Genomic DNA, 22641 nt, shown 5'->3' with positions numbered 1-22641 from the left:
TGAGAGTTTACTTTGCTGGAAAAAACTCTTATTTTTAGAGAATTTGTTTAGTTGGCGAATATCCTGGACAAAAACCGGCAATATTTCAATCCAACACGAAATTCTCATTGTTCTCAAAATTTGTTATTGAAATCAGAAAATTTGTTTCTATTTTCTATCACCATCAGTACTGAAGGACAGCACAAAGAACACAAAAATGAAATTGGTTTAATCAACAAGTTTATTAGCCAAAAACTCATGAGAAGTGTCAAATCAAAACAATCCATTAAAAAGCTAAAAATGACAGTCTTGTTGAAACTGCTTGGAAATTGTTTTGATGTTTTTCGCTTGTGTTACGATATATCCATATATAAATTTCTGATTCGATTTGTAAAAATGACGTTAACTTTTAGTGGAAAGTGTATTTATTCAGAATTCGTGCGCATTTGAAGCGATTGTGCAAAATAATATTTTTAGGCGGAACAGTGACGTGAGTTTCGAATGTTGCACTCTAATTATATATGTCAAATGAATTCCAAACTTCCGGGATACGCCGTCCGGATATTGTATTGACTACACGGAACGATCGAAATTAGCTCTGCGCCTAATTCGTATTACTGTTTTTGAATTAGTTGATTTTAACAACAAAATTTCCAAAATAACTATAAAATTAGTTAAAATTGAGAATTTATTTGCTGAAAAAAACTCTTATTTTTAGAGAATGTGTTTAGTTGGCGAATATTCTGGACACAAACCAGCAATATCTCAATCCAACACGAAATTCTCATTGACAACTAATTTTGTTTTCAAAATCAGAAAATTTCTTTCTATTTATCTATCACCAGTTTATTAGCCACAAAATTCATGAGAAGTGTCAAAACAAAACAATCCAATAAAAAGCTAAAAGGGACAGTCTTGTTGAAACTGCTTGCAAATTGTTTAGATGTTTTACGCATGTGTTACGATATATCCATATATAAATTTCTAAACCGGTATGTAAAAATGACGTAAACTGTTAGTGGAAAGTGTATTTATTCAGAGTTTGTGCGCATTTGAAGCGATTGTGCGTAATAATGTTTTTACGCGGAACAGTGAATTGAGTTTCGAATGTTGCACTCTAATTGTATATGTCAAATGATGTTTTTTGTATCTTCCAACCTTCCGGGCCACGCCGTTCGATGTACTACTTGTATTCGGTTTTTATTTTCCGAGTGCTCAAAGTTTTCAGTGAGAGAGTCGATTTCGCGAAGTCGAATGAAGAAAACAGCGATTTAGAAGAAAAATGTTCAAAAAGAAGTTTATGTTTCGCTTATGTCTTTTTCTCCAATACAACATCGTATTTATACCTGCCAATATAGAAAAGACAACCGCGACTGAAATTTTTTTCGGTAGTAGTGTGCCATCTAGTGGCTAGTAGTCATTACGGTGCGTTATTTCGGCGACAAAGCGCCATATAGCTGCAAATTGCAGAAACCAATTCAACCATTTATGTTGGTTGAAAACAACGTTTTATTTCTCTAATTCAACTAAAAAATTAGTTGAATGGATATGAAGTGTGCCTTAGCTAAGAAATGACAATTGGTGAATTCAACTAAAAAAATAGCCATTTCAATGAATATTTTATTATTATCAAGGAAATTAGAATTAAAAAATCTAAATTAGCAAAAGTAAGATTTTTTTAGTTGTCTCAAAAAATAACTAACTAAAATCAGAAAATCAACTAATTTTTTCGCCAAAATGCTGATATCGGTCTTTCCGTGAACCACCAAATAGCAGTAGCAAAACTCAATAGACTTGGTTTCAGTGGATCGTTGCTAAATTGACTCGAGTCGTATCTAATTTATCGCGAAATGTCTGTGAAGATCGGAGACTTCATTACAGTGCCTGTCGCTGTCAACTCTGGAGTCTCTCAAGGCAGTCACTTGGGACCATTTTTATTTTTACTCTACCTCAATGATCTCAACTTCATATTGAAATGTCACAAACTATCCTTCGCAGACGACTCCAAGCTATTTTATTTAGTTAAATGTCAAAAAGACACTATATATTTGCTGTCACAGTTTGACTTATTCACAAACTGGTGTCAGGATAATAGAATGGTTTTGAATGCCTCGAAGTGTTCCGTTTTGTTGTTTACTCGTAAACGCTCGCTGATTACCTACGACTATAGCATCTCGGACAATATACTGAAACGTGAATCTTCCATGGAAGATTTGGGTATCATTCTTGATTCCAAGCTGGACTTCAAAAGTCACATCGATTAAATGATTTCAAAGGCCTCCAAGATCTTGGGTTTCATCTTTCGTGTTACCAAGAGCTTTACTAATGTACACTGTCTTAAGACTGTGCTCTTGTCCGTTCGACGCTAGAATACGCAGCGGTTATCTGGGCACATCACTATCAAATCGACATTGCACGCATCGAAGCTATCCAGCGTAAATTTGTTAGATTCGCTCTGCGCAACTTACCTTGGAGGGACCCCACTAATCTTCCTAGTTACAAAGATCGTTTTAAGCTTATTGACCTGGATCTGCTATATGTTTGTAGGAATGTCTCCAAAGCCGTTTTTGTTGCTGATTTATTACAATCACGTATCGATTGTCCCGAGCTTCTGCAATTGATTAATCTGGACATTCATCGACGTAATCTACGCTCTCATCGTTTGTTGAGTTTACCCATTGCACGAACAAATTACGGTTACGGTTTTTAGTGTTAAACCTTGTTGTATCTGCTGGATCATTGTAATCGGTTGATACATCAGAACAAATTAGCTCAAATGGCATTATTATTATTATTATTATTATTATTATTATTATTATTATTATTATTATTATTTTTATTATTATTATTATTATTATTATTATTATTATTATTATTATTATTATTATTATTATTATTATTATTATTATTGACATCACTACACCACCAGCACGGTATTACTACACTACCAGCTGTGAAATTTGCATATTTTTTCTTTTACCAATATCACACACTAGTAACGAACATCCGTAACCTTTTCGTCTTGATAGCGTGTTTTCTTCTTCCACCGTACCACCACGTACCGGTGTTGTACATATTGTAATTTTATATGGCGATTTGAAAACTTTGACACTCATCGACCTGTAAATGCGGAACCGGAGGTCGAATGAAATTTCACATGAGCTTCGAAGATAATATGAGCTTTATTCAAAATCAAAATTTGTCAAAATCGATTCAAACATCGCAGAGAAATCGAAGAGATTTTCTTCACCAATTTTGGTGCTTCCGGAACAGGAAAAGGGGGACCAGTAGTGACGAATTAAGTTTTTATACCCACAAACTAACAAGCTCTGCAAACATGAAGAATAAATAACAGTTTTCTGAGATTTGTACCTGGTTTTGATAATCGTTCGTGAAAAAATACTAATGAAATTATCACACCGTTTTCACAGTGATTGCATAGTCTTTCTATATGAGAAAGGCAAAAAAGGCAAAAAAATGTTCTGGTAACTGAAAATAGGATAAAAGAAATTTCTGCAATTGTGGCCTTTTACGACATGGAAGCAGAATTGGACTGCTCAGAGGCTTTGCTATAAGCCAAAAACTTCCAAATAGAACTTGCATCGATTTCTCATGTAAACAGTAATGAGAACTGATGCATTATTACACCACAACGGGTTTTTTCATTGCGTTCGTGGCAGATTACTGATTGATTTAAATACCTGCTTGTTTTTACCCTATTCCTCGATAAAAGGTTAGAAACAAAATGCCGCTTGTGAACAATAACAAAACGTTTGTAGGTGTAAATACCACCCATTTCACGAAAACTTTGCAAAGCAATCATTCTGAAGCTTCTGTGGTGACGTTTTAGTGTGAACAAAAGGAAGCAGCAAGTAGATTATTGGATCTGAAATTAACATGCTAATGGCAAAAACTTTTTCCTGGTGTTTTTTTTTAGTTACAATGTTTCCATACCTACTGTCCTGGTCCGAAAATGTCCTGAATGTGTCATGACGTTTTGGCATTTGCGGTTTTTTTTTCGTTTCGTTGAGAGAACATTTTCCGTGCTAGCCTCGGAATGCACATGTATGGGAAGATATATTGCTCAACAGAATACCTTACAGAACGACCGGAATCCAAACGTAAGGGATATCTGAGCCAACGAGGCTCTACTTACCGACACGGAAATGTTCGGGCAACAATTTTTTCCTCTGCGTCGGACCTGCGGCACCATCAGACGAACCCAGTGACATACATACAATACACATACTTGAATCCATGAATGGTTCGGTGTCGAGAAAACGGGTCAGCAGCAGTGCGCGGTCGGTATGCGATAAGTTTGCTTTGCCCTTTCGAGCTTTATTTACAGCTTTCAGGTGGTTCGCCTTTAGACAAACTCGAAGGGGTTGAATGGTTAACATGTGGCACGCGAGAGGCATTCGAGAATCTGCACCTTGCCCCTTATACCTATATGTATATAAATGAACACCGGATGGGATGTTGGTTTTGCCAAAGCCATAAAGTTCTCGAGGGGCAATAATGAAGTGTGAGTGCAGGATTTACATGTTCGATGGAATAGAGTTCTTCCCGTTCTGTTAATCTTTCGGAATAAGGTCGAATCGTGTTTCGAGTGGGAAGAGATCGGCTCTCTGACAAATGGTGGCAACTTGCTAGAAACGTCTCTGCGTAACAAATGACGGTAAATCTTGATGTATTGAGCTGGTCCTTAACCCCCGTCGGTGTGCATGTTGCACAACATCAAATCGTACTCAGAGCATCATTACAGGATACACGACATCGTATAGCGTGCCACAGTAGGGTGATGCTCAGCAGTCCACAGCAGCAGACTCCCATTAATCTTGATCAATACTCTTCCCATTATCCTCCCTATGGATTATCGTGTAGTGGTTTTAGTTGAAAGTTTATGTGTGTGTGTGTGTGTGTGTGTGTGTGCACCAGAAGGCTCTCCACAGCTTTAAGTGTGAATTCGTTCTTGTGCACTACAGGCAGTCCAGAGCTACAGCCGATGAAGCACTAAGCCAAACGATAGTACCCATTAGTAGTTGGTGTTGCTGTTGATTTTTTTTTATGTGTTTTTTACGACCAGTTCCGATCTTAGTCGCTTTATTCTACCGTAAATAATAAGAAGGTAATTTAATGCGGTAAATTTCCTTTTAGTTTCCTTTTATTTTTCGCCACCAGCAAACCATTACTGTCGAAAATGCATTCCCCTACGGAACATACAGCAAATAATCATTATCGTTCCGAAAGGAAGCCAATCAACCGGCTCGATTCGGGAACGGCGCTGAAAAAGGGTCATTAACCTACTTTTAGTTCCCATCACGTAGCGGTCATAATTCTTCCAGTTCCAGTGGTGTCGAATGTTCGCTGTCATCACAGCCCCGATCATCGTTCATCATCGTTTGTTGCATCGCTGCCGGAATGCCGGTGCCTGCGGTTGTTTCGTTCGTTACACTACCGTTGCAATAAGAAATAACAGTTTCCGCTTGTATGCCATCCGATTTGCATAATTCTGATTTCCTGAATGGATTAGTTGAAATCGTCGGTCTGTCGGCTGCCTAAGTTACTGGACTGGCAAATCCGTTGTCGGGCCTGTTTTTAAAATGTTTTTTAGTTGTATCTTAAAAACAGATGGATTAAATAAAAACACGGGTGAGATGTTCAGTCATTTTGAAATAAAGGATAAGCCTACATCATCACGCATGGAATAAGGATTGAATTTCCCTCTATTCTTTAATTTACACTTTATTTTAGGCATGTTCAGTTGCGGTCAGGCGCCACACAGTTTTATTAATAATCATACCAAGATGGCTTTTTCTATTTTTCAAAAAGAGGTATTAACCTTGAGGTTCCCTCAAGAGATTAGCTCTTCAGTCTGATGCACCTTCCATACACTGATTTTGCGATTTTGTTACTGTTTCTTTCGCTTTCTTTAAAATACACCAATGTCTCCATCTGCATAAGGGGCATTCCACGCAAAATCAGCCACCCAAAATTTTTTTTTTCGTCTATTTTTTTTGGTAAAGAATTCGAAAATATTCGACACGTATTTTTTCTATTTCAATATGGTACGTGGAATTTTCGAGATATGATTTTTTGAAATTTCGCGATTTCAAAAAAGAACCTTTTTTCAACAGCATATACAGTAAAATCTAATAAAGATACAAAAACTCGTCCAAGACATGAAATGTGCGTCTTTTCCTTAGCTTTCAAATAAGCGATACCATAAAGCAACCCTTAAAGTTATTATAATGAAAAAAGTTAAAAATTAATAAACAAATGAATAAAGGCGGGTGGGTAATGTCAGAGACATAACTGGATGTCGTGAATACGAAAAAAACTGACATGTTCCTTAACACTTCCGAATATCAATTAGTTGATCAATTGTATGAATTATGCAAGCATTCCCCTTTGCACATTTTTCGCAAAAACAAAGAAGGCTTCACTTTTTGTTGAGAGGCTTGTTTCTATCTGATTTCGTTTGTAGCTTTTTCACTAATGGGCGGTCCTAACGGCTATAAAAATAGCCGCATTCAGAATTTTAATGTTGATTATTTCATTTCAGATTTGCATAATTTATTGAAACAAACTATCAATATGCTGAAGGGACTCGTTTCTAGCATTCAGAAAGGTCAAATTGCGTAATTCTCTACGACATTAAACTCTGGAACATTTTTCGCAAAAACAAAGAAGGCTTCACTTGATCTCGTTTACTGTGAGTTTCACACAGCGAAATGTGCACAAATCTAACCAAACTGTTCTAGATTTGCAGTAAACTGAGGATATTTCCCTACGATTTGCGAACAACAAATCCTAATAGTTCTTTAGAAAACTTTTAGAGCCATTAGAATGGCTGATTTTGTGCAATGCTCTCCACCGTTGTTTTTTCACCAATGCTAATGACTGGCAGCTGTGACGTAATCGCTCTTGTCGAAAGAGAAACTAGCTGTGCAGACGACACAAAACACATCTGCTCGCAGTAGGGATACAATCCAAACTGATTCAAGTTTTGTTGAGAAGCTTGTTTCTACCTGATTTCGTTTGTAGCTTTTTCACTAATGGGCGGTCCTAACGGCTATAAAAATAGCCGCATACAGAATTTTAATGTCGATTATTTCATTTCGGATTTGCATAATTCATTGAAAGAAACTATCAATATGTTGTAGGAATTCGTTTCTAGCATTCACAAGGACCAAATTGAGGAACTCACTGCGATATTCACCACTTTTCGGAACATTTTTCCCGGACGATTTGTTGTACAGCAGCAGATATTTTGTTCTCTTCCTTAGAACGCGTTCTGATTGGCTGGTGTTGACATGGATCAAATGAGACAGGTTTTTCAATAGTGTACTATTGAAATACTTCAATGCTTTTGCTATACACGTTTAAATTGAAAAATTTCGATTCTATTGGTAGTTAGATTATATAAATTCTTTCACAGATCACTGAGCTATGAGCTTTAAAAATTCGAGAAAGGCAAACGCGCCTTATGAATTATCCTCTTTGATACTCGTTTATACCAAACATTTCAGAAAAGTTTAATTTTGAATTATTTGAGACTATGTCACAAAACTGAAAATTTTATTATAAAATTGTGATCATATTTCCGATGGCATGTCGCAAGAAGTATGTTGTTTCATTAGATACAACAATAGATATTCACGATCAAAAACTTATCACTCTCTCAGAGGGTAAATTTTGAAAAGGCACCCCATAGTAAAGTAAGTCGTATTCACGACAAAAATTCAAACCTGGGCCTAATTTTTTTCTTTTTTTCTTTTGAAAAAAAGCCTTAGGGGCTTCACTCAATCTTGGCAAAGTTTCAGAGTGGAAAGATCAATACTTTCGGAGCAGTGAATTTTTCAAACGCGACCTGCACACGCGGAGCGTACCGCAACGCAATTCGCTCGGATACGGGCTTAACTTGTTGACACATGTCGCGCCACAGATCGAACCTAACTTTGTCAGTTTATTGATAGCAACGTTTCAGACAGCAAGCGAGTAAAATTGGGACAAAGGATTCACGTGAGTGAAAAAATAATGGTGACATAAAGTTTTTGCACAGTTGCAATTTTTCTATGATTTGGTTTTTCTGGTTTACAAAAACTCAATACTTCAAACGTGTCCTGGGAAGAGAAAACTTTCATTTTTAGTTCCTTGTCTCCGTGCAGAAATGGTTTTACATTTTTCGAAACGATTTTCAAGAAATTTCTCTGCTTTTACATAATCTTCCGAACATTTGTATATGCCTAAAATATTGGCTAGAGAAGATGCTTTCCTAGCCCACTCGTACAATTCATTCGCGGTCGAAATTTGACAATCATTGATCATTTGTAAACTCGAGCGACGTGCCATTCTTCTGATAGTTCCTCCAGCACCGTCACATGGCCCTTTTCCATGAGCTATCGCGTGAAAATTCCACTGTGCAAAACGATGAAAATCATGCTCGTGATGAAAAATATTCGCAAAGTGTTTTACATTTTTGAATTGCTGAGTAGCGCCGTCGGAAAAATAGATGTACTTGCGTATATGTGGATAGTATTGTGAAAAATATTGATTAAGAGCTTCGAGAAAAACATACACAGCAATGGTGTCATGTTTCTTGCAATCAGAAATAATTACTATTGTTTTGTGATCGATTTTGTTGTTCATTTTATAATAGAAAACAATGGAGAATATAGTCGCTTGGTCGTTGTACCAATGAAAGCTAGTTATGGCGTTTTTTATAACGAAGGCGTAATTTTCCTCAAAATCGCAAATTATTAAACTTTCGTCACTCTCATTTCACATTTTGAAAATATGAAGTTTGTTTTCGAGCATTGTAAGAATGCTTGAGGAATATTCTTGCAGCAAAAATTTTCGATAAACTTATCAGTAGCTGTTGTTATTTTTTCCAAACATGTTTTTGGTTTCATAACCCATTTTTTTTTTTTTTTCAAATAAAATTTTTATTAGGCTCATTTGCTTTAGCTTAACGTGGCCGATTGTCTTGTTGTTAGGGAGAGAGAAAGGGATGCCGTATTACGGGGCGGCATACTCCCCAGTTAGTAAGGGGACATAGGGAGGGTGGGACCTACACAGTATTGAATTGAAATTTGAATACATCATTGGTTTGTGGCATACATCTTTTAGACACATTTTGCGTTCGATGAATCTTCATGTTTTTCAGCTTGTAGCAATGAAGAGATTATTCTGGATTGGGATGCTTCGTTGGTGTGTTCTGACGTTGATGTGACGTTTTTGGGTAGCTTCCAGCAACTCAGTCAGTTCAAGGCAGGTGCATGCTCCGAAGCATCGTTTACACAGGCCATACTTCCAGCAACGTAAAGAAGAGTGCGGTAGAGCTGTAGACGAGAAAGAGATAGGGAGAGCACTAAATTTGAGCATTGATAGTTTTCAAGAAGTTATAGATGAGAGTCATATAAGGAAGATTTCGAGTTGCCAAGACGTCGCGGACTGGTACGAAGGGTGGTATACCTCGGGCCCGAAGGGAACCTATGAGTTGGGACCTGGCATCACAATACTCGACACATGTCCAAACAACATGTTCGATGTCATGATAACCCTCACCGCAAACGCAGACACCACTCTCAGCGAGCCCCACACGACGGAGATGCGCGCTGAACATATAATGATTAGACATGAGCCTTGACATTACACGAATAAAGTCTCGGCTCACGTCCAACCCCCGGAACCAAGCTTTCGTCGATACCTGTGGGATTATTGAGTGTAACCATCGTCCCAGAGTTCCACTATTCCATGTATTCTGCCAGCTAGCTAGAGTTTTCTGACGACAGCAACTGAAAAATTCATTGAAGCAGATTGGTCTTTCATAGATATCACCTTCTAGTGCGCCCACCTTGGCTAACGAGTCCGCCCTCTCATTGCCCCGTATGGAACAATGTGAGGGGACCCAAACCAAGGTAATCTGGTATGATTTTGCAGATAAAGCACTCAATTGTTCCCGTATTTTCCCCAGGAAATACGGTGAGTGCTTTCCAGGCTTCACTGAACGGAGAGCCTCAATGGAACTGAGACTGTCCGATACAATGAAGTAGTGATCTGTGGGCAGAGTGTCAATGATCTCAAGGGTATACTGAATTGCAGCTAGTTCTGCGACGTAAACTGAAGCTGGATCACTGAGTTTATAGGAAGCGGTGAAATTTACATTGAATATACCGAAGCCAGTGGACCCGTCTAGATATGATCCGTCAGTGTAAAACATTTTATTACAGTCGACTTCTTTAAATTTATTATTAAAAATTTTTGGGATCTCTTGAGGACGTACAGGATCCGGGATTCCACGAATTTCTTCTTTCATGGATGTGTCGAAGAACACAGTAGAATTAGAAGTATCCACAAAATGAACACGATTGGGAACAAACGAAGAAGGATTTATATTCTGAGCCATGTAGTCAAAATACAAGGACATAAAACGGGTTTGTGAATTAAGCTCGACGAGCTTTTCAAAGTTTTCTATCACCATCGGATTCAAAATGTCGCATCGGATTAGCAGTCGATATGAGAGATCCCAGAACCTGTTTTTCAACGGTAAGACGCCCGCCAGCACTTCAAGACTCATCGTATGGGTTGATTGCATGCAACCCAAGGCAATACGTAAACAACGATACTGAATTCTTTCCAGTTTAATGAAATGAATATTCGTAGCGGAGCGGAAACAGAAACATCCATATTCCATTACTGACAATATCGTCGTTTTGTACAACCTGATCAGGTCTCCTGGGTGAGAGCCCCACCAAGTTCCGGTTATTGTACGAAGGAAATTGATTCTCTGTAGGCATTTTCGTTTCAAATACCTAATGTGACATCCCCAGGTACCTTTGGAATCGAACCAGACCCCGAGATATTTAAATGTGAAAACCTGAGCTATGGTTTCACCCCCTAGTTGAAGCTGTAGTTGCGCAGGTTCTCGCTTCCTTGAAAATACAACCAGCTCAGTTTTCTCCGTAGAGAACTCGATACCCATTTGAAAAGCCCATGTCGACAAGTTGTCGAGGGTATCTTGCAATGGTCCTTGGAGATCGGCAGCTTTGGGTCCTATAATAGACACAACACTGTCGTCGGCAAGTTGTCTTAGCGTGCAAGATGTGTTGATACATTCATCAATGTTATTTACGTAAAAGTTGTATAAAAGGGGGCTTAAGCATGAGCCCTGAGGAAGACCCATGTAACTGAATCGCTTTGTCGTCAAATCACCATGCTCAAAATGCATGTGTTTCTCGGACAATAGATTATATAAAAAGTTGTTCAAAACTGGTGAAAGACCATGCTGATGCAACTTCTCAGATAGAACGTTAATGGAAACTGAATCGAATGCCCCCTTGATGTCGAGGAAAACTGATGCCATTTGTTCTTTACGAGCAAATGCCATTTGAATTTCTGTTGAGAGCAACGCTAGACAATCGTTCGTTCCTTTGCCCCTGCGGAACCCAAATTGTGTACCTGAAAGCAATCCATTTGTTTCGACCCAATTGTCTAGACGGAAGAGAATCATTTTCTCCAACAATTTCCGAATACAGGAAAGCATAGCAATCGGCCGATACGAATTGTGATCGGAGGCTGGTTTTCCAGGTTTTTGAATAGTAATAACTCTCACTTCTCTCCATTCGTGTGGGACAATATTACCCTCGAGGAACTTGTTGAATAAATTCAACAAGCGCCTTTTGGCAGAGTCGGGCAGATTTTTCAACAAGTTGAATTTAATTCTGTCTAACCCCGGGGCTCTATTGTTACACGACAAGAGCGCAAGTGAGAACTCTACCATCGAAAACGGTGTTTCGTTTGTATTCAATGTCGCGACGCGGGATATCTTCTGTTCCGGAACAGAATCAGGACATACTTTCTTAGCGAAATCAAATATCCAGCGGTTAGAATATTCCTCGCTTTCGTTCGCGTGATTTCGATTGCGCATGCGACGGGCCGTATTCCAAAGAGTGCTCATTGCTGTTTCTCTCGTTAATCCGTCAACAAACCTTCGCCAGTAACCGCGTTTCTTAGCTTTAATCAGACTTTTCATTTGAAATTCTAACGCCGCGTATTTCCGATAATTATCTGGAGTTCCGTTCCTTCTAAACGAGATGAAGGCTGAAGCTTTTTTCGTTTTCAGCTCTGAGCACTCTTTGTCCCACCATGGGTTGGGAGAACGCATACTAGTTTGCGCGCTAGGTACTCGTTTCGTCTGAGCTTGAATTGCGGTGTCAAGAATCAAGCCAGCCAAAAATGTATACTCTTCCTCCGGAGGAAGCTCCTGTGATGTTTCCAGTTTCTCAGACATCGAGCTCGCGTAACGTTTCCAATCAATGTTTCGTGTGAAATCGTACGAAACATTGATTGTTTCCGATGGTCTTCCACGGTTGGTGATAGAAACTATGATCGGCAAGTGATCGCTACCGTGAGGATCACAGATTACCTTCCACTTGCAATCTAACTGTAGCGAAGTCGAGCAAAGGGATAAATCCAGCGCACTTGGTTGTGCTGGTGGTCTAGGGTTCCGTGTCATTTCTCCCGTGTTTAGAATTGTCAAATTGAAGTTGTCACACAGATCTTGGATTAACGAAGAACGATTATCATCATATAAGCAGCCCCATCCTGTACCATGCGAGTTAAAGTCCCCTAAAACCAGCCGCGGTGAAGGAAGAAGTTCTATGATGTCTGCAAGCCGACGATGCCCTATCGAGACTCTGGGAGGAATGTAGATAGAAGCTATACATAGATCTTTGCCTTTAATATTAATTTGGCAAGCAACAACTTCAATTCCCGGTGTCGAGGGGAGGTTAATACGATAAAATGAATAGCACTTTTTAATCCCTAAAAGTACCCCTCCATAAGAGTCTTCTCGGTCCAGGCGGATTATGTTAAAATTATGGAAGTCGAGGTTGATGTTAGAAGTAAGCCAAGTTTCACTCAAGGAGAATACATCGCAATTATGAGTATGTATTAAGTGTTTGAAAGAATCAAGTTTTGGGATGATACTTCTGCAATTCCACTGAAGCACAATGATCATATCTTCGATTCTCAGTGGTAAATTATCCATCAAAAGATACGATCGCTGCAAGGAGGGGCCATTGTTCAGTCAACTGTTTTAAAAATGTCCTTACTGTTGGCAGTAGAGCAGTTAGGAAGCTTTTCAGAGGATCAGTAATATTGAAGGCTGTTAATATCCAGTCCACGATATCAGAAAATTTCAATAATCCAGCGTTTGTTGGATTTTCTGGTTGTGCTTTGGGGTCATTCGGGGTTTTTGATGCCCCAGGAAGTGCTGGGTACTCCTTATCATCCCTAAGTTTTTTGAACCCAGGAGGTGTTTGCTTCGGTTTTGAGTCAGCACTTTTTGTTTCCGTTTGGTTCTTTTGTGACGAAGAGGACAGTCTGAGGCCTTTACGAGGAAGCTTGGGAGAAGCCAGATTTTGTCTTTTCCTGCTTCCTTCAACCTGTGTGTAGGAAGGTCCTTCGCCTGGGTCGTCAGAGGTATCCTCTTCAACTGGCAAGATTGCAAACGGGTTCTCAGGGGTCGATGGAGTGGTTCTTTTTAAGATTTCCGCATAAGAACGTTTGGAACGTTCTTTCACGGATCGCTTCAATTTCTCCGCACGCTGTATGTACGTAGGGCACACCGAAAGATCATGAGGATTCTCCCCGCAGTAGCAACACTTTTCCACTGCTCTTCTGCAGAGATCGTCTTCATGGGCCTCTCCGCATTTGCCGCATCGCAGTTTGTTGCAACAATAGGTTGCCGTATGACCTAGCTGTTTGCAGCTTGTACAATGCATTACCCGCGGTACATACAGCCGAACAGGTAGACGAACTCCACTCACTACCAAATAATTTGGAAGTGCAGATCCGGCAAAAGTCACGCGAAATGAGTCCGATTGGTAAAATTTACCATCTATCGATTTGGAGTGCAATTGCTTGCACTCCAAAATTTTCACTGGTTGAAGGTCGGGGTTTTTGAAACGGCCTACCCCGTCCTTCATCAGATCTTCGATTGTCAGACTTTCGTCACGGACCACACCGTCGATCTCCACCACATGAGACGGGACGTACACGCGGTACTCCTTCGTGAACAACTCGTTGGTAGCAATCCCGTTTGCTTGCTTCAGGTCGGACACAACAACGCGTAACTTGTTTGGCGAAACCTTATCTATTGTTTTTATTGCCGAGTAATGTTTTTCCAGGTCCCGAGCAATATTTAAAACTCTGAGAGACTTTAATTTGGGCCGGAAGTATACCACCCACGGACCCCCCGAGCCATCGTCTTGGTAAACTTTTTGGCGAGCAGGCAATATCTTAAAGGGAGATGGAGGCATCGGAGAGGGAAATGGCATCGGAGAGGGAGATGGTATCGGAGGGGGAGATGGTATCGGAGGGGGAGATGGTATAGGAGGGGTAGATGGCATCTCGGAAGCAAACTCAGCCTCTAAATGTTCTTCGTTCATTCGTTCAGCTTCGCCCTCCTCCGAGACACCCCCACTGTCATCAATATTCATATTTAAAGTGCGGGAGTAAAGAAGTCTCCCGCACTTGAAATGAAAAAGAAAGAAATAAAATGAAAAGAAAATATATGAATAGTAAAAGTTGAAAGAAAAAGTTTGAGAAAATACTTAACAGTATGTCACGGTAAGCTGTTAGGTGAGTTGCTCCTTCACTCCTTCGTTGTGCTTCAGCGTGACCTTGACTCAGGATTTGGCTGCTGTGATGCGGGTAGCAAACAATAGAAATAACTGCTGCCCGAGGATAGCGCAATAGCGTCTACTGTCGATACTGATACAAAACCGGTGCACAGACAGAACTCACTTGCGGGGATGCTACTTTTTATCACTTTTATTTAATGCCTACACTACAGCCTCTGCTGTGATAGGCACCTTCGTCTTACCGATGTCGATTGTTAAAAAACGCGTGTGCTCACTTCGAACATTCGGTTACGAATGTTCATAACCCATTGTTTGTGCGTGACTTTTTTTACTTCATTCTTTTTGAAAACTACGTTAATTTTTTTTTGTTTCGACATCTGATCATTAGTTGGACATTTTTTACATTGCCCAAAGAAGCATTTTTCACTACGGTTTTCACATAAAAAAACGTGATTAATCCACCTAGCAGTGAGATGATACCTTTTTGCCTTTCTCTATAGAAAGGTATTAGAATTGCTGGAAAAACCGACTTTCGAACGGAGCCTCGGAGACCCATAGTGTTATATACCATTCGACTCAGTTCGACGAGATCGAAAAATGTCTGTGTGTGTGTATGTGTGTGTGTGTATGTATGTGTGTGTGCACTTTTCGAAGATATTTGAACGCGCTCAATTTTCTCAGAGATGGCTGAACCGATTTTAACAAACTTGGGCTCGTTTGAAAGCGACTGTCGGGCCATTGATCAAGTTCGAAGATCAAATGGCTGTGACTTTTGGTTCCAGAGATATGATTGTATAAGTGACGTAACCGACAAAAAGCGTTGTATTTGAACGCGCTAAATTTTCTCAGAGATGGCTGAACCGATTTTAACAAACTTGGGCTTGTTTGAAAGCTACTATCGGGCCATTGATCAAGTTCGAAGATCAAATGGTTGTGACTTTTGGTTACAGATATATGATGGTATAAGTGACGTAATCGACAAAACACGTTGATTTTTACCGCTCTTATATATATAAGGGTGCCAAAATGTTGGGATCACCTCTATTTTCGTTAAACTCTAGTGCTCAAAAGTTTAAGCACCTCGAAAAAAGCCTTCATGCAAAATTTGAGCTAAATCGGACATGCGTAAGGGGTGCTGCCCGGTGGTAAAGGTTTGACAATTTTCGATCTTGAAAAAGTACCATAGGGGGGAGTACATGAAATTTCCAAAATCGAAAATTTTTTTTAATGCCGAAACTCTTAAAACTGCATGAAACATCGAAATTTAGTGGCATCTCAAAAAAAAATTTTTTTTGAAAAAATCAACTTTCTGGGACTCGATTGAACATTCCATGAGATGTCGAAGTAAGTTCCACTTTAGAGTTTTTCGTCATTATTTATTATACTTCCAGAGCCGGTATTCAGGAATTAGCATAGCCCAAAATGATCAGAATGGCCATAAATTATTACGCCAAACAATTTACTTGAAACTCATCATCTGTAATTCCAGAATCGGATAAAATTCACCGATTTTGTATGGGACCTTAAGTCCTGTAATATTTGTTTTTGAGGTTTGATTTGGTCTTTTTTGAGAAAATGATTGAGCTTTGAGAATCGATTCGATACTGGAACCGGAATTCTAAAATCGGTGTAGCCGAAATCAGTTAAATTCACCTGAGGAGTGTGTAGAAATTGTAGTGCGAATTAAAATTTGGGGGTACATTCCGAATCCAAAAACGAATACCGCTCAAACTGAAATAAATTTATTTGGTAATCGACTATCCAAATCTGCAAACCCGATAAACCTGATTAATTTATGTGAAATGGACATTTTTATACTAATCACCCTGCATTTTCTAAACCAGAAGTCGGATCTGACTAAAAAGTAAGAGGTTTTATAGAATTTTAAGACCTCTCATTTGAATCATAGATGATTCTTAGATTTCATTTGAATCTTAGATCGGTTCAGCCATCTACGAGAAAAATTAATTGCATTATTTTAATTTCGTTTCACATATCATCCTGTGGTTCCGCAATCAGAAGTCGGATCCAAACGTAATTCAGGAACCTTCTTTGAGAGTATACGACTTTTCATATGAATCTGAGTTTGTAGAAAACGGTTTAACCATCTCCGAGAAAAATGATTTTTATTTGTCACACACGCATTTGCTGATCTCGACGAACTGAGTCGTATGGTATATGGAAGTCATGTTCTTCCAGCATTTATTGCTGTAAATAGTTTAAATCAATATAATTATGGAATTACTTCCAACTCGATAATGCTGGTATCATCTGGTTTACATATGCCATATTCGAAAGATTATGTTGCCAAAAATGAACCGTGCTAAAATTGGTCCGAGGCAAATTGTCATAAAAAAGGATGCTGTACACAGTCTTTTTGGTACTTAGAAACAATTATATGTAACAGTATAAAAAATCGTGTTTCATGTTGCTCCCAAGCATTGCTTTTTCATACAGCGCTCAAAATTCCTTCTACTGGAATAAGGCTTACACAAAAATATCGACATCTCCGTTAAAAATGGACGGATTCTAACAATCTATGGCTTGTTGGATAGGTATTACCGAGCGAAATCCAAGTCTGAAAACATATTCCGTTTTCAAGGTCAAATGTGACAGATACTGTCAAAAAACTGAAAATTTTGACATAAAACTTCGTATAACTCAAAAAGTAAACATCCGATCTCAAAACCATTCAATAGCGTTTTGGGTGACGGGGAGACCTTTCATTTGCGACTAGTTTGATCAAAATCGGAGACCTTTCATTTGCGACTAGTTTGATCAAAATCGGTCCAGCCATCTCTGAGACACACACACATACACACACACAAACACACACACACACACACACACACACACACACACACACACACACACACACACACACACACACACAGACATTTGCTCAGTTCGTCGAGCTGAATCGATTGGTATATGACATTCGGCCCTCCGGGCCTCTGAAATTTTTTCGAAAGTTTGAGCGAATTCTATACCTATTTTTTTTTATATATATATAAAAAGGTAAAAATGTAGCAACATATCTTCGTAGTGGCAAACACGATAATCGTTGCTGATCATTAATTTGACCAGTTGACTGCCTGAAAACAACGGGAATAGGACAAAGACAAACATTGTGCGTCCAGTACCAGCAAAAACACAATGCTCTGGTCGGAGTCAGTGCCGTAGTTGTTCAAATTTCATTGGTTAATCGCTGACTTTGTTGATGGGGCGCCTTGATTTCCGTGGTACAGGGGCGCATTACAATTGACTGAAGTTAGATTTTATAACGGGGTTTGTTGTTTCTTCATCTTCGTATTTTTGTATACAACAGTTATAAAGTTCTAGTATCAGACTTATTTGATGCGAGCGGGACGCCGTTCTTTCCTCGATAACTCCTTTTTAACTTTTTTCGCCTTTCTCATATAGAAGGGCTATGCAATCACTGTGAAAACCGACTTTTGAACCGAGACACCGTGTGTGTGTGTGATTTTCTCAGAGATGGCTCAACCGATATTCACAAACATAGATTCAAATGAAAGGTCTCACGGTCCCATAGATCGCCATTGAATTTTATTCCGATCCAACTTCCGGTTCCGGAATTACAAGGCAATATGTGCAAATCTATGAGAAAATGCGCATTCAATTTTCTCGGATATTTCTCAACCGATTTTTACAAACTAAGATTCAAATGAAAGGTCCTAAAATTGTTTAAAAAGTCCCCGAGAAGATGATCCAAATCCGATTTCCGGTTCCGGAATTACTGTGCGATTAGTAAAAATATTCAATTTCATGTGTATTTTTTCACAAGCGATGGCGAAACGAGGTGCACATTTTTATAAAATTTACTGGTAATCTAGTTGGCAGACCTTCTGAGTTGGTGGATATATAAATCTACTTTTAGACTACTAGTGCCCGGTTTCTGCTTTCAAACGCACCGGTAATAGTGAAGAAAAGCTCCAAAACCGGAACTCATCTCGATTTCTCAGCAACGGTTAAACCGATTTTCACAAATCATGATTCAAAATAAAGCTCTCAGTGTCTTAAAAGATACTATGCAATTTCATCCAGATCCGACTTCCGGTTAGGCAATTATATTGCAATAAGTATCACAACTTTCAAACTGCTATACAAGATTATGCCAAATCGGTACGCATCGGTACGTGCTACGTGTACGGAAGAAGAAGAAGAAGAAGAAAACAAATCACCTAGCACACAGTTTGCTTTGTTCAATTTTGTATAGCGTGCAGGGTTGCACATTTAAATCTATATTAACTTGACATAGCTGTTTACAAATCGAAAAGGTGATGGTAGTTTTTACCAAAGAAAGTTTTTGATTTTATGCAAGCTTGAAGAAAAATCTTGTCAGATCATAAAAATCATATGAGAAAGGCATCATTACACCACCAGGTAAATTGAAAAGGTTTTTAGCTTTAGAATAAGTAATGATTTGCGCCCTCAGTTGGATCATTTGATGTATTTTTAAATACTTTCACCATGCGCCCTGGAATAAATAATTTGTGCGCCCTTTTATTTTCTCCTATCGTGATTCAGCGCCCTGGAATCATTCCTAGTGCGCCCTTTAAGTTTATCCTCACAAAATGTTATTTGTATAGCCTAAAAATAAATAATAATTTGTCCCCTCAGTTGGACCATTTAATGCATAAAAATACTTCCACCCTGCGCCCTGGAATAATTTTTTGAGCACCCTTTTCAATTCTCTTACCGTGATTCTGCGCTCTGGAATCATTTCTACTGCGCCTTCCGAACTATCTATACAAAATGTTATTTGTTTAGCCTAAAAATAAATAGTAATTTGCGCCCTCAGTAGGATCATGATGTATTTAAAAAAGCTTCCTCCCTGGGTATTTAAAAAAGCTTCCTCCCTGGGTTTAATTATATGGGCGCCTTTTTCATTTCTCCATCTGTGATTCTGCGCCCTGGAATCATTTCTAAGGCGCCCTTTCAAATTTTTCTTACAATATGTTATTTTCGAAAACAAATTTTCTTGGTTTCTGAGAAGTTGCAGATTCATGAGCTGGTTAGTCACTGACTAACTGTGACTAACAGCAACTACAGCACTGCTCGGAGTGAGAAGAATGTTGAAAAGCTTATTTTGATCCTTTCATTTTCACCTATGAATCGTTGATAAACGTCTTTGAGATTCCCAAAAATTATTTTTTTTTTGAATTATGCATTTTTTCCCATCAATTTTTACAGATTTCGTGTTCTTTTGACACGGCATCATAAAATTTTGTTTCCATTCGGTAAGATAACCGGAAGGCAAATATGGTTCATTTTAAAAAGGCAAACTATATTTTAAAATTTGAGAAATGCAATGTTATAATGTAAGTGAATGTAAGAATTACTTCTGTATAGTCGCTGAATATAGATACATAGTCATCAGTCTCAGAGGATTCAGAATCTGTGATCATTATTGTAACAGCAGAATTTTCCCTGACAGCTGAATAGTGAAAATTGCATCATTTTCGAAAGTTTTCAAAAATTGTACGTCATCATTATTTTAATACTCACGTAAATCCTTCGCCCAATGTTATTCGCTTTCTTTGAGAAACGCGACGCAACGAATGTCTTGTCTTTCTCATATAGAAAGGCTAAAGACTGACCCAGAGAGTATGGACGCAATTTGATTACGCTGTAAATAATTCACAAGTGTTAGATATTCAAATTTCATTCGATATACTGATAATATTAGACTACAACAACAGAATATTATTCTCAACATTTGCTACTTAGCCATTGTAGACTAGCTGGCGCACCTTCTTGCGAACGTTCCTCATTAAATTCCGCACAGACTTCTTGGCGACAAGTTTTGACATTTTTTTCCAATCTTTTTTCGAACTGTTGAATGGTTTCGGCTGCCGAGACATGTTTCCTTAGATGTACCTTCGTTAATGCCCAAAATTCCTCAATTGGTCGAAGTTGTGGGCAATTTGGTGGATTCATGTCTTTTGGGACGAAAGTGACATTTTTGGTAGTATACCATTCTATTGTTGATTTCGAGTAGTGGCAAGAAGCAAGATCTGGCCGGAAGGCAACATAATCCTTGTGGCTTCGAATCATGGGTAGAAGTCGTTTTTGTAAACATTCCTTGATGTATGTTTCGCTGCTCATTGAAGCAGTGGTGATGAAGGGTTTCGAAATCTTACCGCAGCTACAAATTGCTTGCCTGACCATAACTTTCTTACCAAATTTTTCGACTTCAATCGTTGTCTCGGGCTGGTTTAACACTTGCGCTTCTCACACCGTATAATATTGTGGTTCCGGCAAGGATTTGTAATCGAGTTTCACGTAGGTTTCATCGCAGTTCATATTTTCAGCAAGAATCGTATTGTACAGCTTTCGAACCCTCGGCCTGATCGATGCTTCTTGTTTCGGACTACGATTTGGTTGTTTCTGCTTCTTATAGGTTCGAAGATTCAAACGTTCTTTAGCACGAAGAACACTTGACTTCGAAGTGCCCACTTTTTTGCCACATCCCGAACTAAAACCTCCTTCTTTTGCTCGATCGCCTTCAGTATACGTTTATCCAACTGAGGGTTAGCAGGACCTTTTTTTCGACCCGTTTTCGGTTTATCCTCAAAGGTGTTATCCTCACCGAACTTCCTGATTGCATTTCGCACGGCTTTTTCACTTACTCCTTCCATTTTTGCTATCTCTCTTAGTGACAGTCCGCGTTCTGTGCACCATTTGTACACAATTTTTCGACGTTGTTCTGCTGAAAGTCCACGCATTTCGAAACAAACTAATGAAAACGAATAAACAACTGCACAAGTGGTTAGAGAAGAGTGTAAACAACAGGATGCAGCCATAAAAATTGACAGATTCTGAACCATTGCGAAATAGCAGCGGTTTCTGGTTGCGTCCATACTTTCTGGGAGAGTCTTTATTTGATTTTATATCATGTGAATAAAATTTATGAAGTTTCTTGGACAAATACCGGAGAAGACTTTCGTAATGTTCCAACCCATCAACCAAGACTCGACATTTTTATCTTCGTCCGATTTGAAATGAGACTTTTACTTCCGGGAGAAAAGTGGAAAGCTTAGTACGGAATGCTTTGAAGTCGGAGATCATCACCGTCACTGGAGGCATAGATTGTTGTTTCTTTGCAGAACGACAAGCGTCTATTTTGGGAATTTTTTCTTTTCTATGCCACTATAATCAGAATCTGGAAGAATATCGTAAATATTGTTAGACGACATAGGATTAACGGAACGGGAGTCCGTCCGTTGTCTTTTATTCTTTTATTCAGATTCTGTAAGATCGATAATGTTGTTGAATTTGGAATAACGGATGGGGATTTATTTCGTATTGTATTATTTTTAACATTATACTTAGACTTGTTGTGCACACGGAACGACCGAAATTAGCTCTGCGCCTAATTCGTATTACTGTTTTTGAATTAGTTGATTTTAACAACAAAATTTCCAAAATAACTATAAAATTAGTTAAAATTGAGAATTTACTTTGCTAATAAAACACTTATTTTTAGAGAATGTGTTTAGTTGGCGAATATTCTGGACACAAACCAGCAATATTTCAATCCAACACGAAATTCTCATTGACAACTAATTTCGTGATTAAAATCAGAAAATTTGTTTCTATTTATCTATCACCGTCATTACTGAAGGACAGCACAAAAAACAAAAATGAAATAGGTTTTATGAACAAGTTTATTAGTCAAAAACTCATGAGAAGTGTCAAAGCAAAACAATCCATTAGAAAGCTAAAAGGAACAGTCTTGTTGAAACTGCTTGCAAATTGTTTACACGTTTTTCGCATGTGTTACGATATATCCATATATAAATTTCTAAACCGATATGTGAAAATGACGTAAACTGTTAGTGGAAAGTGTATTTATTCTGTGGATTTGTTGTGTATTTATTTATTTAGTGGAAAGTGTATTTTTGTATCTTCTAATATTCCGGGCTACACCGTCCGGTGTATTACTTGTATTCGATTTTTGTTTTCCGAGTGCTCAAAGTTTTCAGTG

The 22641-nt window shown here is 38.6% G+C and overlaps 1 protein-coding gene across 5 annotated transcripts in view; it reads left to right on the top strand.

Moving 5' to 3' along the window:
• Positions 1-22641, top strand: part of LOC131439090 (uncharacterized) — a 607248-nt gene that overhangs the window by 159003 nt on the left and 425604 nt on the right. The window lies entirely within an intron of this gene.

This window comes from Malaya genurostris, chromosome 3, assembly GCF_030247185.1.
Source record: "Malaya genurostris strain Urasoe2022 chromosome 3, Malgen_1.1, whole genome shotgun sequence".
Taxonomy (NCBI): Eukaryota; Metazoa; Arthropoda; class Insecta; order Diptera; family Culicidae; genus Malaya; species Malaya genurostris.
Note: the sequence above shows the minus strand (reverse complement) of the source record. Positions and strands in the feature narration are given on the sequence as shown.